The 13,213-nt window shown below is 41.7% G+C and overlaps 1 long non-coding RNA gene across 1 annotated transcript; it reads left to right on the plus strand.

Moving 5' to 3' along the window:
* The first annotated feature begins 7,381 nt into the window (after positions 1-7,381).
* On the plus strand, positions 7,382-12,943 carry LOC111836244 (uncharacterized). The gene is made up of 3 exons (XR_002836371.2): positions 7,382-7,804; positions 7,888-8,011; positions 12,141-12,943. It is a non-coding gene; the product is annotated as an uncharacterized lncRNA (long non-coding RNA).
* The last annotated feature ends 270 nt before the right edge of the window (positions 12,944-13,213 follow it).

Below are 13,213 nucleotides of genomic sequence, written 5' to 3' on the forward strand. Positions count from 1 at the left end.
AGCACAGATTAAAACAGGATCAGCTACATTATAAATGTATTACCAACAAGAAGCCCCCGACTCCCACAAGCCAATTGGCTCTCCCTGCTACTATATCGAAGCTTTTGAGAAATTAGCTAATGATTATTGGTTACCGATGAGCATTTGCAGGGGCAGCTTTTCATCCTTCCCAGGAATCTAACCCGCTCTTCTGTTCTTAATGTTGTGACGCAATCCAACAACCCACAGGAACTGCTGAGTGAACGTCTAGACAGATGAATTTACACCCTGTACACCCCCCTTACACTAGCACTTACTACCCCATTGAAAATAAATCACAAAGGATTTTAAAATATCGCTATTTAGAAACCACTGCATTAGGTATCTTTTTTGTATCCTGCTATAGGCAGCCAGGCGATAACTTATCATCCCAGATATGCCCTTCATTGTGGGGGATGTGTTTGTGGCTCAGTGGGTGACATCACTGTGCCTATAATCTAAAAGTCACTGGTTCAAATCCCAAGGTCCGCAGAATGGTTTCAATGTTGGGCTCCTGAGCAAGGATCGGACCTTCTTGGTTTGGAGGGAGGCAGTGTTAGAAAATAAAAAAATACTGATTATGTGATTACAGTGAGCCTGGATAAACAAAGTGCTATTTATCTCCTGGACTGCCCAGAAAATTCTGCCATACAATTAATACAGTGTGTGAGAAGGGAACGGCAATCAAAGGGTCACTGATGGCATGGGGCGGGGCGGCCATTAGAGCCCATCACTCTGGGGCCGTGGTAACGTTTATGAGCTCAGCCTGCATTAGCAGTCAAGTGCTGGGGGCTAAACCCAAGCACAGGTTAAGTGTCCCTGATGTCACGCCACTCAGTAAACGTTTATCTACGACAACATCAACATTTTCCTCAAAATTACACACTTCATCATGCAGAATCCCATTAATAGCAAAACATTAGTTGACATGGTCTTACAAAATGTAGAAGGACAAGACATTAAGGGCTGTTTTCTCATCATGCACATGATTCTTTATTGTAACACCTTAAAAAAACACAAGCCATCAGAAGTACTGTTCATTTCACCCTGACCTTGTTTAGTGCTGAAAAAAATATATACCACATCATGTCCTTCAGGAACAAGCCTTCCTGGTCAGGGATATGCAAGTGCTTTGTAATATTAATCCAGCTACATCGGCCAATACCTGAAAATAAACCGAATAAGGGCTGTAATCTCTGGCCTGTAGTTCACAGTTCTGTTCTGACACCACAACAACTTAAGCACATTTCAATTCCAATAAGATGACTAGTGTGCATCTGTAAACTGCCATAATATTTAGGATTCCCGGTTCATCCAACCACACATCCAACCATCTTATCCTGGTCAGAGTTGCGGGGGACTTGAAGGGACTTGAAGGGTATAATTACGCATCATGGGAACAGAATTCCCCCCCCCCCATAAAAAGTGTCTAGTAAATAGTGCCCATGTCTGATTTGCACTTTGAGCTTTGCTGTTGGCTTCCATGCTCACGGAGGGTCCCACTTAGCTTAGTCCCGGGTGCTAGCCCTTGGTCAGCATTCCATTGGACCAAGGTGGTCTGGGGGAGGGGGATTTGATTTATTCCAATATAAACTATATATTTAAAAGCCATACCTTTTCTTATGACCCCTGACATCATAAGAAATGGCTAAATGCATTGGTTGACCAGTTTTATCACCAGCACCCCCAGGCAAGTGTTACTGGCCTGTGATATTTTCACACACGCTATGTCAATCTGCAGCCATCAAAATAGAGGGAGTCCCTACTGCAACTGAGCTGCTGGCTTTGGGTCTTGACTGAGTCATTGCAGGGATTTTAGAAAATTACATTTACAGCCATATGACAAATGGCACATACAGCCTATGTCAAGCAACACCTACAGCTGTATGTCAAGCAACACCTACAGACGTATGTCAAGCAACACCTACAGCCGTATGTCAACCAGCACCTACAGCCGTATGTGAAACAGCACGGACAGCCGTATGTCAAGCAGCACCTACAGGCATATGTCAAACAGCACCTACAGCCGTATGTCAAGCAGCACCTGCAGCCGTATGTCAAACAGCACCTACAGCCGTATGTCCAAATGTACCAAAAGCTGTACCTAAAACAGCACCTACAAGCAAAGGTCAAAGCACACATATACATTTGGCGTTAGAAAGATGGATTGCGAATTACAGCATCCCAATGAGTCATATATTAACATAAATATATATATGCTACACATCAGGCTGCCTTACACCACAGAAATCAATTTATGCTGCAACCCAAAAGCCTACAATGCTCCAAACAGCACTGCGGGTGATAGATGGAACAAGTGCTCAGATTGTGGAGACAGCAACTGTGTGGCTGATCATTAAACCCGAACTAGAAGCTGGAACATTGACTAACGTGGCATTAGGCCTCTGCTGTACATTTTTCTTTTGTTTTTTTTCTCCTGACATGTCACTGGTAAATCACTTTACATCAAAGACATCCATATTGCATGCTTTTATCTGCGTTGGGCGAACCCAGATATTTCAGACGTGACAGTTAATAAGGATCCCCAACATTATTCATAACCTTGTCATTTAGAGAAAGGGCATAGCGGCGCAGTGTGTGAAATACTAACACACAGAGAATCGGATCTGCAACACTACTGAGTGTTTTTATGGGCTTGGAAATTAATAAGGTGGCCTTTGGCTTAAATAAACACAAATCATGAGGGACCTTTATTCAGGGCGTGGTCTGCACACCTTCTCTGAGACTGTTAAACGTATGGCCTTTCAGAACAGAACATAAAACGAAATCCAGTCAGAACAAGCTCTGTTTGCATAATGTTGTTTCTCCAAGATTTTTATTTACTGCACTTTTTCATTCAGCCTCCTGTGTTCTGTGGTTTGATTCTCGATAGGGTACTACATCAGGATACATGGCTCATTCTAGCATCTCATGCTAATTTCAAAATGTGGAGTGTTACATAGACTAGCATTAACTTTAGCAGTGTTGACAGTACAAATATACCTCCAATCCAAATATAGAAATCATTACAAATTAATTAATTAATTGTGTGGTGCTTGATGGCATAAAAATTTCACACTGTATCTTCGGCTGGTTAATATGTGCATGTAGGGATCTGGCTTGTTTCCATTCCGTTTTCTGGATGAAATGATGACGATTAGCCCTCTTGTGGCAAGGCCTTTGAATGGCATAGACGTTAGTATGGGCTTTGCCTGTCTCAGGTCTGTGAGAATTCCCTTCTAATTGGTTATGTTGTCTGTCATAATTACAGTAGTATGAATCCATGTATGGATATTATGAATCTGTAACTGTGGCCCAACCAATACACGCATCTTCAGTTTCATTTGATGTTTTGTTTAAAGTGACGTCACATTTGATTTTGGCAAGACAGTGAACGGAACGATGTGGCAGAGGGACAGGAGACTGGGGATGAAGGGATGGGGGATGAAATGAAAACAGAAAATAAAACAACACAGGCGGCTGGCCCTCTCACACGCAAAAACACAGGAAAACATTATTACACAGGCATAGTAGGTGCCTTCTTATCAAATTCATGCTTCAGTATTAAGCAAAGAACTAATCCAGTCACTGGCCTTATTGGCCCAGGCACTTAGTTCATATCAATAGGCACATGAGTCCAGATTGGACAGAGTCAATATCTGAAATCCATTTTGTCAATATGACGAGCAAGCGCTCATTTCACATTGATCACCAGGTGCAGGATGCAGCCCATTATATACACTTTGCATCTCGGCTACCCCAGGCACTGAAACGTATTGATCCCCAGGCTGAAATAACTGCTTACCACAATTATTCTGTATAATTCTTTGTGCCTAAGAGATGTTAGGCGGCATGCACATTATGTTCAAGCAGAAAACTTCTTAAAAAGTACAACGTATTAAGATGCAAAGTCTGCCAAGCCAATTGATGATTCTACAAACCATTAACGTCAATAAGAAAAACATAACATCTAACATCTCATGAAGCAGTAAAATGTTCATCCATCCATCTACTCATTCTTCCATATTATTAGATACTAATTTTTGCATGATGTTGTTGGATTTCTGTGAATGTTTTAGCCTGAAAGGTGCTATATCAGAATAGAGTCTCACACTAGTACTGATGTTTATTTGGTAAAAAAAAAAACACTGGAATGTTAGATGTGTGTAATCAACAATCTGATGCAATTTCTTCACTGTGCCCTTTTGTGAGGATATTAACCTGAATAGCATGTAACCAAATGCGTAAGTGTCAAAACATTCATTTTTCACTGGTTGTGTAATGGTTGAGAAAACTGATATATGATCCAAAGGTTGATGTTCCTTATAAGGCGCGGTGGAGGGGGGGGTCTTCAGGAAAGTAGATAAAAGAATATCTGCAGTCAAATAGCTGGTTATTTAAACCATAAAAATCTCCAACTAACACTGTTCACTTTGTAAGAATCTAATGAGCTATTAAGTTAATTATTATATTAAGTCAGTTGAATTTGAAAATGCTGTATTGTTAAGACTATCTATTGAATGGAACATGATCTTGGACTTATTCATATCAAAGAGCACCACAGTTACTCACAGCTGTCGTATTAACAGCTCATGTTATTCACTTTAGGAATAAACAGAGTCTCTGCAGTCAGAGCTCATATTCTCAGCCTCATGCATTATTCAGAGAACACCTTTCTGTACACAGAAACTCAAAATGATTACACAGATGTCACTGAGACCCATCAGGAAGATGCATTATTTTTGCAAAAAAAAAGAGGATTCTATAACAGAATGCGTGCACAACACCCCCAAGGAAGCCATGCATGAAAGATCCACTGACAAAACAGAAACGGCAACTAGTGAGTTCAAGCCCAATTGAGGGTGAAATTCATCTCAGAAACTTATGCTCTCTTTTTCTCTCTAGCAGGGAAAAGACATTTGTGAAGTGTGTCCAGAAAAATGAGGGAATGTACTGGGTTATGAAGGAACTGAGTGAAGCATGTATCATGGAGAATCCCCAGATGCCTGAAAGACGACATGTTGACACACTCTGAATCTGACGTTTTACAGCTTTCTGCTTATTGTGTGACTACATTAGATAATTTTTTAATGTAGCGTATCACAATTCTTTAAAAGAAAAGACTACATAATATGCTGGAACTGCTGAAATAAAATGCTTTGGGCTGAAAAATAATTACGAAATCTATGTATAAAATAAAAACAAGCAAAAATGTTTGTATTTTTTCAATTCTAACCCTAACGGTACCCTTTCCACCTTCGAAAGCCTGGTAGAATTTGTCCTTGCAACTATTTTCAATAGCTGAAAATGTCTTCTGAAGAATTTCCTATATGCTGATTACGTTTTGAGAGGGTTTGACTACTCCAATTCTGTTAATTTACTTTCATCATTTCACACAGTGGATCAATGAGTCGCACTGTTGCCTCACACCTTCAGGGTTGAGTGTTATGTTCTGCTGCCAGGATTGGCTCCAGCCCCCATGTTGACCTTGTTCTGGATAAATGGTTGGAAGATGAATCTCACACCTGTTGTGCAGGCAGCTGTGAAAAACAATAAAGCACATGCAGGATTTAAAGCACCACAAAGACACTCAAACTAGCTTCAATCATCTATGCAGGATTTAGAAACATGACATCGAGTAAATCAGCAGGTGGGAAAAGAAAATAATTTAAGGATTATTTCATATCTGAGTTCTGAAAGGTTGAGTTCATTTGAGTAGTGTGCTTCTGGCGAAGTTCTGGCTGCAGCTGAACTGGAGGTGGTGTTCTGACATTCAGATCTTCTAGAACATTCTATTGCCATGGATCAGCTCTCAGCCTGAGACGAATTGCAAAGTAGTGCTTTATAAACCTTCCCAGCCCCAGAAAGGATTAACCGTTCTTAGGAAGGGGGTATTAATCAGCACACAGGCTCTGCCTTTGCACAGTAAATGCCCCAAGAACCCTATCAAACATGACTGCCTGAGAACATTTCAAACCCCTACAGACACTGAACTGTTGTAAATTATTTCAAGATTCACATTTCAAGATAAAAAAAAAATCATTTTTCTTCCATTCGTGATTAATAACACTCTTACTGGCAGAAGTGTTCTTCACTTACTTGATAAACTTCATCTGCACAATAACGCTTTTTCAGAGATATCCTGCCTCTGTGGAAAGGGTGAAGCCAATTTTAAACAGAATAAATAAAAGCATTTCATCCACCAAAAATCCAACAGCCGAACCACTGTCACAATCGTAAGCAGAATATATCAATGATACTAAAAACAGAAAGCCTTTACCTTGGCAATGTAAAGGAAAATTAATGTAAAAATATTTTGTCATAAGAAGAAACCAGAAACGGACTCAAAGCAAAAGGATTTTCCAAAAGCTCAGCCAACAACACCAAAAAGGGACAACAGGCGCAGCATATTACCTTGATTGGAACAATGTAATTCTTATTCTTTCTAAAAGGAAATGACACCCATAGAAATTTTGTTTTTTGTCAGAATGTCAGTGCTTTATTTGATCAATATTTCCTCGTTTTTGTGAAACAGACCAATGATTTGTGAAGCGAATTCATTTTGTAAGTTTATACAGTTTTTGGTATATTTGTCGTCATTCCTGAAAGCCTCCATGGTGGTTCTGCATTGAAAGCTCTCACCTTTACTGAATTATGATATCGCCAGGAGAGTTTTACACATGATCTTGCCTTGCAGCTCGAGGAAATCGACCAATGGTTGCATGTGCAGCAAAGGCCTCCACATGTTTCAGTAATGAGTAGCGTAATGGAACAATATTCAGGGATTCCTTTGTTAAGCAGAGATTTAGACAGAAACCATTATTAAAAAGTTACATTTCTCCGGTGGAAAACAATGGCTGAAGGTCAGCAAAATATATCTAAACTTGTAAATATCATGAGGGTGAAAATCATTAGTTGCTGGCAAAGGGTAACGCTAACAGCTGCAAGAAGGCTTCGCGGCACATGGCAGTAAATGGCATTTCACGCGGCTGATTAGGGGTGGCATTTGGGACAGCTACCTGGAATAACTAGATTGACTTGCAGACAGGGAGCTGCCAGCCTTGGAGTTCATCCAGGGGACATTACGAGCTCAGGCATGGGACGATTACGGGGACTCCGAAAAAACGAACGGATCTGGAGCACGGTGACGCAAAGCGGTCGGGCAAAATCGGCACTGGCAGCCATTGCAGGGCTGGCGCTCTCGCCGTGCGTGATTCGGAAATAGCTAGAGGCATAACTGGTTCCTGACCCCATTCCCATTGTGCAACAGCAACGTAGCGGAGTCCCAAACGGCATGCCTGTGTGCAGCGGTCATCTAGATCCTGCCCTCCACCCTCAGGCAGTTAAAAAATTTAAAAAATGGCACTTAGTCATGTGAGGCAGCCATGATGTTCTCCGTCCGCCAGGGCTCTGAGAGCAGAAGGGGGCTAGCCTCCCTGCTTCCACACTAAACCTCTCGTTTTGCCTGTTCAGCCTATGGGGCCTTGAGCCATGGGCAAGATGGATGAAAATGGGATGAAAGCTGATAGGATCTGGATGAATCAGCATAGTGGTAGCAGATCACAAAAAAATAATGCCTCATTAGCATGATCGGAGACCTCAAGCATAAAATCTATGGTGTGACAAGGACTTTGCAGCTTAAAATGTAATACTTTCAGTAATACCACTGTGGCCAGTAAGACTCAGCTTTTTGTTAGCTAAGTGCATTTGAAAGCATGGTTATCACAAAAAAGGATTTTTGATTGGATAAAACTAGAGTGATGAATCCCTGGAAAATAAAAAGCAGGTAAGGCTCATCTTTTTGCTAGCTACAGTACGTGCATTTGTAGGCATGGTTACCACAAAAAGTGATTTCTGATTGGACAATAGCTAATGGTCACCGCCAAACAAGTTCTGGAAGTCATGGAAAGCAAACAAGAAACAATGAAGGAGAGACAAACAGAGGTCAAGCGAAAAAGGCGTTCTAGAGTTCACCCAAGGCTTGCGATATTTGGTAAGTTGGATGAGCTCAATGTCGTACCTGGCACTGTAGACAGCTGGGGAGGTAGAGGGATTCAGATCATTTGGTTCTACTGGACTCGTGGCTTAAAGCACCGCCAGGCATACAGAAATAGATGAGGTCAGTTCATCTTCTCGGAAATTAGCATTAGCATTTTCCTTTGAGTTGTATGTGAGTGAAACAAAAAAATTGACATGTTCTGTGTCAACCAGATCTGGTGCTGGCCTGGGAGCTGCTTCTGCTGGCTTTGCTGACAAAGATAATTGAGAGTCGGACTGTATGCATAGCCGGGCGACCTAACGCTATGTTGTCAGATAGCATCTCCGCGCTGCAGCATGTTTGCGGCGATAAGGGGAGGCCTCGGCCTCGAGGCCTGTGGGGAGCTCACCTTGACCGTGGAAAGATCGAAGGAGTAATAATTTATTTGCATTAACTGATACATATCAGATTGGCATGACCTAGATAATCAGAGGACATGTCCTCTTAGATTAGCTGTGTCTTTGGGTTTGATGAAAGAGATGCAGTGAAATCTGCATTATCAAAGGCACCAGGTGAGTCAAGGAGCCCTAGCATAGACAGAACCATTGTCAAAAGATAGTAGAATGGCATGAATAAGATGAACGAGTGTCATATTCTGTGCTATAGTGACCGTTCGATTCAGATTATAGCATCACCTCCACAGTATGTGCTGGCTAATCTAAAGAAGGATGTTATTTGAACCAAGAGGAATCATAATGGTCCCCACTGCGATCCCTTGCGTTTCCATCCACCTGAAAGGAGCTGTCTATACACTGTACATGTCTGCTTATGTCTTGATGTGGGTAAACACAAAGCCTTCAGTCATGCATCCATTTTCCATACCTGCATGTCTCTTGCAGGGTTGCGGGGATCCAAAGCCTAGAATCTACTGGCACAGAATAACCAAGTACAGGGTGCCAGCCATAAGGCCTTTAGACAATAGTAAATATACAAGATAAAGGAGTTTTGTTTCTTGAAATTATGTTTGCAGTGATCTTTCCACTGTACAGTGTTGGCGTCTTACTTGTGTCGATTAAGAACTTAAGTACATGAAGAAGATGTAACATTAAAGAAAGCATCTAGCACGATGCCTTAGAGCAGTTTTCCAACATTTTGTCTGCCACGGCACACCTGTCTTAAGGTAATTATCCCAGGGCACACCATTGATTAACACATACTACTAATTAGCAATACCATGTATCACATAGCTCTTAACCTGTTGGTTCAAGATCAAGTATGTTTTCTAGATTTTCCTTTGAAAATATTTTCATTTCAAATATTTGTCCATGGTCTTGTCTTTTTACTACAGGGCAGTTTGCAAATTGTCGAACATAACATTCCAACTGTAGGGCGATCTTATTCTCAGCCTCATTTGATTAAAAGACAAGCATCCTTATAACCTATTGGGCATAAATGAATAAAAATTCACTAATACACATTGGTTCGTGGCACATTGGCTGAAAAGGCTGCCTTATAGTAATAACCATTTACCTCGGAAGTCAGAAGTAGCAGCTGGGAATGACGTCACACCTGTTAATTGCATTCCAGGACAAGTCAGAAAATCATTTAACAATACCAGGAACCTGTTTGAAAAAGGAGGATTTCTTGCCTAGCCGAATAACTTGTCACATTTAAGGTACCCCATTTTAAATGGCTTTTATCTTTCTTCACTTACATTTTTCCCAGACTTAAATCTGACAAGTTATCCAGCAAAGCAAGAAATCTTGCTTCCCCAAACAGGCCCTAGTTCTCGCCTGTTTAATTGTTAGCCATTGTTGGCAATACCAGTTGATAACAATGCATTTCGCAGGATTTGGCAAATATAAACACCGTAGCAACATGTGCACAGATGGACAGCACTGTGTGTATGACCGATTTAATGAGACACAAATAATAGATAAATGCTAACAGTATACAACTACAGGTTTCACATCTGTTCATGAAGGGCACACCCATCTTGAATTCTGAGGTAGGGATTTCAGAGGTCCCTCTGACATTCCGAGTCAGAATTCCAACTTCAGGGGGTGTTCCAGTTGAAATTTCTAACTAGAAACTCGGAAATTCTGACTTCCCAGTTCAAATTAAATGCAGCAGTAACAATGCTCCACCTCCACATGGGGTGGAGTTTGCATGATCTCCTTGTGTCATCGTGGGGTTTCCTCCGGGTACTCCGGTTTCCACCCACAGTCGAAGAACATGCTGAGGCTGATTGGAGTTTCCAACTTCCCCATAGGTGTGCGTGTGTGAGTGAATGGTGTGCGAGTGTGCACTGTGATGGGTTGGCACCCCATCCTGGGTTGTTCCCTGCCTTGTGTCCATAGCTTCTGGGATAGGCTCCGGACCCCCCACAACCCTGAATGGGACAAGTGATTTCAGAGAATGGATGGATGGATGGACAATGCTCCAACCACATCCATTTCATGATGTCATGAGAAAATGTAATACTTGGAGCTGGCTATTTTGGATGAAAATTCCAACCAGTGCTTCTAAATCAGTGGTTATATTTTGGTCTTCTGCTTCTGCAGCTCTACACCAGTGTGCTATGCTGGTATTTTCTCATCATCACCAGTTACAGCTGGAAAAGTAAGGTAACTGCTCCACCCCTTCTCCCGATGTTCTCCCCAGGCTTCAGTGCTAATATAGTGTTTCTCAACCCGGTCCTTGGGGACCTCCAAACGGTCCACATTTTTGCTCCCTCTCAGCTCCCAGAGCAGAAATTTGCACTGTCTGGAGGTCCCTGAGGACCAGGTTGAGAAACACTGGTCTAATGAGTGCCGCCATCCATCTGTGTGGGCGGCACCAAAATTTCTGCCCTTTTCTGCCGCGGCCACTGGGCTTGGCATGTGCGTGAGACTGACTGCAGGCGATGAAGTGCCCTGTTCTCATGAGACGACTCAGTACCGATCATTTTTGGTAGGTGAGGTTAAAATCAAAACATCACTCGTCAGGGTTCAGTGGTCATGTGCTTAAATGATCTCATACAGCATTTATAAGGGCATTTTCACAGAATTATTTAAGGTGCTGTTAACTTATATTTTGCCAAACAAAATCTTTAAATAGACAAATTAATTTACAGGGACCAGTATATATTAGAAAAGATTATAAGATTATATATCATCATAAAAGGTTTAACATGAGCCATAATAAAGTAAAACAGTTTATTGGCTTCTTATTCTATTTAGCTTCCGTTTAGGGTTCGAGAATTAAATTATGAATTATATTCAGCGAGATGCCGCAATGCGGCTCAAACCTCAGCTATGACTCGAGGAAAAGTAGGGGATAGTTCGGCAGTCGGTCCCTGTGTTGTGAGCCCAGATAAAAACATGGAGTCAGTATTTTAAGATATGCATGACATCATGGTCCACTTTTGGTGCATTATGTCATCGCCGTCCAGACGCATCGCCCAGGATGGGAACAGCAGGGGAGAAGCAGCATTTCTGCAGCGAAACCCTCTGCGGATTCCTGGCTCTCACAGGCGTGGAACTTGAAACTTTGGTACAATCTTTTTTTTTTTTTTTCAAAGCGTCATCAGCCAGCACCCTTTACGGGTGGGTGTTTCACAGCAATCAGGCTGGAATTTGTCTTTCATCTGAATCATGCCTTTCAGTTCACAAAAAAAAAAACATTTATTCTGTGAATGAATTACGTTCCCAAGCTGAAGCAAATCTCGTTCTGCTAATCAGTGCCGAAAATGTGTCACCGCCAGCCCCCAATACATTCACACAATAGCTGGAGTCTCTCTAGAAAAGGGTAAATTAAATGTCACGGAAACGCATAGTCATATTTCATTTAATGTGGTTAAAACATTGTGCAGAAATTAAAAGCAATGAAGTAGCTGTTTGAAGCCCCCTGATGAGCATCTGATATCTGGGAGTGCAGGCCTGGGGCCTTCTCTTCCATGTCTCGTACCCTTGAGCGAAGTATTTTTTACTCTGTTGCTGCAGGAGGAATCATTATTGGGTTACCGATTATGCTCAATTGTATATCACGACTGTCACAGTGGATAAGGCCATCTGTTAAGCAAATCAATTTATGTAATGTAATTCTCATAATGCAATGTAACGTGAAGGTTATCCGGTTGTTGTCTCCAAATTTTGTCTTGCAGGATGTTCGTACCCACTGCAGATTTTCTAAAGACCGAACCGCCTTTCTTCGGCAGCTAGCTGGCGCTGTTTGAGGATGGCAGACATATCTGTGTTTCTCAGAGACGGCTGCCAAACTGCACCCTGTGTGATAAAGGCTCAGTGGATGCTACCATATCGCTAATTCAAATATCAATGCATCACACTTTCTCTTTCGATCTTATCCATCTTCTCTATGGAATCTAATGACTCATTAACGCTGATGGCTCTGTTTTATACTGCATACAATAACTTTCCTTAAAATGGTCGTAAATTGGCCTAGTCTCTATTAAGATTGCATGCTTCGTGCTCATGTTTGACATGTGAGGCTCTACCGGGTTTAATAACGTAATCAAGTTATTTATGTACTCATCCATTTCTCTTCCCTCTCTTGTCCCTTAATCAAATTTTAACATACGACTGCATCTGTGTGATCTGTGTTTTTTTTCCAAGGGAAATAATAGCAATAAAATCAATAAATCTGATGAGATCTGGTGCAATTAACTAAATGAGTTGTGTTACTACTGCCTGCCCAACGCTGGGAAATGCATTAATGGGGTTACTGTGCTTTGTCAGTGAGTAACGACTTTGCTGTCTACTGCACGTATGTTATAGATTTCTGGCACATTATCACTCATAATCAGTGGTTATAATTCTTTGATTCTGGCGTGTAATTAATGCCATTCACTGGGGATGGATTAGCAATCTTCGCCAGTCTGCTAGGAATGCTGCCGCTACTCCCTCCATTTGCAGTAATTACATTCTGCCTAAATTATGTTGTACTATGTAAAGGAAAAAAAACAGCTGGAGAATCTGGGCATATTTTCAAGATCCCCTAGTCCACATGCAGCACACGTGCAACGTCTCTTCTGAGTTGAGCTTTTGCTGAAATGATCCTGAAATTCTAACACTGACTGGTGTTAGAACCTTAGCATTAGCTAAATGCTCACAGCTGTAGCTGAAGTCTGGATGGTCGTCCTGAATGTGGCTTAGGTTTCACAGATGTTTCATAGGCACATTGACGTACAACCAGCACATGACCCGATATACCAGTGAG

Source organism: Paramormyrops kingsleyae, chromosome 7 (genome assembly GCF_048594095.1).
Source record: "Paramormyrops kingsleyae isolate MSU_618 chromosome 7, PKINGS_0.4, whole genome shotgun sequence".
Classification (NCBI taxonomy): domain Eukaryota; kingdom Metazoa; phylum Chordata; class Actinopteri; order Osteoglossiformes; family Mormyridae; genus Paramormyrops; species Paramormyrops kingsleyae.